Source organism: Orbicella franksi, unplaced genomic scaffold (assembly GCF_964199315.1).
Source record: "Orbicella franksi unplaced genomic scaffold, jaOrbFran1.1 SCAFFOLD_541, whole genome shotgun sequence".
NCBI lineage: Eukaryota > Metazoa > Cnidaria > Anthozoa > Scleractinia > Merulinidae > Orbicella > Orbicella franksi.
The window spans coordinates 15,001-17,500 of record NW_027670747.1 but is presented as its reverse complement, the minus strand read 5'-3'; the positions used below and the strand labels follow the sequence as shown (position 1 = coordinate 17,500).

The 2,500-nt window shown below is 46.8% G+C and overlaps 1 non-coding gene across 1 annotated transcript in view; it reads right to left on the bottom strand.

Moving 5' to 3' along the window:
- LOC145474609 (small subunit ribosomal RNA) overlaps positions 1-297 on the bottom strand; it is a 1,800-nt gene extending 1,503 nt beyond the window's left edge. Inside the window, exon 1 of the ribosomal RNA XR_014045600.1 lies at positions 1-297. This exon is cut by the window's left edge and continues 1,503 nt beyond it. This is a non-coding gene — a ribosomal RNA (small subunit ribosomal RNA).
- Between the last annotated feature and the right edge of the window lie 2,203 nt (positions 298-2,500).

The following is a 2,500-nucleotide window of genomic DNA, read 5'->3' as shown; positions in this document are numbered from 1 at the left end:
GAAACATCGCCAGCTCAAGGCCGTGCGATTCGATCAGTTACTATGAATCACCAAAGAACCGGGCAGAACCCGCATTGGTTTTTAATCTAATAAATACATCCCTTCCAGAAGTCGGGACTTTTCGCATGTATTAGCTCTAGAATTACTACGGTTATCCAAGTAGTAATGGTACAATCAAATAAACGATAACTGATTTAATGAGCCATTCGCAGTTTCACAGTACAAGTGCTTATACTTAGACATGCATGGCTTAATCTTTGAGACAAGCATATGACTACTGGCAGGATCAACCAGGTAGCTATCCCTCAGGGAACCCGGCGGGAACCCTTTTGCGTCTGCTTCCTTTGAAAGGAGGCTGGCATTCCACCGTCAAGCTGCACTGGGAATCCTCCCGGCCATGGAAGACGCACGAGGCGTTCGACCCTGTCCGAGGGAAACCCGTTCTCTCTTTGCCACGTCTTTCCACTGCTTCACCCTAGTAAGCTTCCGGCATACCAGTGAGACAGCCAAGTCCACGGAATGCCGACAAGATACATTGGGGAAGAATGATTCTTCCGAATCTAAGCCGCTATTCTTGGCCAAAGGCCATCAGGTACAACATCCATCCGTTCTCTCGTTGTCCACACCGAGACAACTTGGCTACAAGTTCAGTCATTTCATGCTACCGACCGAGCAAGTTTAGTCGACTTTGCTCCTTTTTCCTCCAAATACCCTCCTTTCGTACCCGAGAACACATTACCGAGCAGGGCTTACTGTTACGGACCGATACAGCTCAATTGCTCTTTCGGTCTTTCCCGATGCCTGCCCTACATTATAACCCGAAACCGTCTATTCCCCCAACCAAGTTTAGACACTTAGAAAAATTTCGAAAATTTCGATTTTTCAAAACTGCTCCAAAGCGCTCCCCATGGCATTCCAAACATGCGTCACCATGTCAGAGTTACGAAAACGAAGAGATTTCCACGAAGATGACCGATGATTGCCGAAATTTTCTGACGAAAACCCGAAGCTCAAAGACCACACCCTAAAGAGCGCAAAATTGGGATTTTACACTTTTTCAAAACTTTTTGCAGGAAACTATTGGCCAGCTCGAGTCACGTGCAGGCGCTAAGTTTGGCGCTGTCACATCATCGTTAAGGGGGTGTTCTACACTATCTTAAAACTGGGCGTCGGTCCCCCTATTCTATAAGCACCCTTAAGGTTTTCACCATTTTCAAAACTTTTTGCGGGAAACGATTGGCCAGCTCGAATTGCGTGCAGGCGCCAAGTTTCGCGCTGTCACATCATCGTTAAGGGGGGTGAGCTACACTATCTTAAAACTGGGCGTCGGTCCCCCTATTCTATAAGCACCCTTAAGATTTTCACCATTTTCAAAACTTTTTGCGGGAAACAATTGGCCAGCTCGAGTTACGTGCAGGCACCAAGTTTGGCGCTGTCACATCATCGTTAAGGGGGTGTTCTACACTATCTTAAAACTGGGCGTCGGTCCCCCTATTCTATAAGCACCCTTAAGGTTTTCACCATTTTCAAAACTTTTTGCGGGAAACGATTGGCCAGCTCGAGTTACGTGCAGGCGCCAAGTTTCGCGCTGTCACATCATCGTTAAGGGGGGTGAGCTACACTATCTTAAAACTGGGCGTCGGTCCCCTATTCTATAAGCACCCTTAAGATTTTCACCATTTTCAAAACTTTTTGCGGGAAACAATTGGCCAGCTCGAGTTACGTGCAGGCACCAAGTTTGGCGCTGTCACATCATCGTTAAGGGGGGTGTGCTACACTATCTTAAAACTGGGCGTCGGTCCCCCTATTCTATAAGCACCCTTAAGATTTTCACCATTTTCAAAACTTTTTGCGGGAAACGATTGGCCAGCTCGAGTTACGTGCAGGCGCAAGATTTGGCGCTGTCACATCATCGTTAAGGGGGGTGTGCTACACTATCTTAAAACTGGGCGTCGGTCCCCCTGTTCTATAGGCACCCTTAAGATTTTCACCATTTTCAAAACTTTTTGCGGGAAACGATTGGCCAGCTCGAGTTACGTGCAGGTGCCAGGTTTGGCGCTGTCACATCATCATTAAGAGGGCGTGTGTTCTACTAAATTAAAACAGGGTGTCGGTCCCCTATAGTATAAGCACCCTTAAGATTTTCACCATTTTCAAAACTTTTTGCGGGAAACTATTGGCCAGCTTAAGTTACGTGCAGGCGCCAAGTTTAGCCAAGTTTAACCCTAACCTTCACCCTAACTCTTACCCTAACCCTAAACTCTAACCCTAGGGTTACCCTAACGCTAACCCTAACCCTAAACTCTAACCCTAGGCTTACCCTAACGCTAACCCTAAGTCCAAAAGGCTCCCCCACTCAAAAGCCAATAAAACAAAAACCAAAAAACCAAAGCCCAATTGCCCAAACATCTTTCCAATCAAATTACGACAAGTCCACAAAGTAAACCGTCCGAAAGGGACCTGGCCCAAAAATTTCAAGCACTCCAAAAGGCTCCCCGAG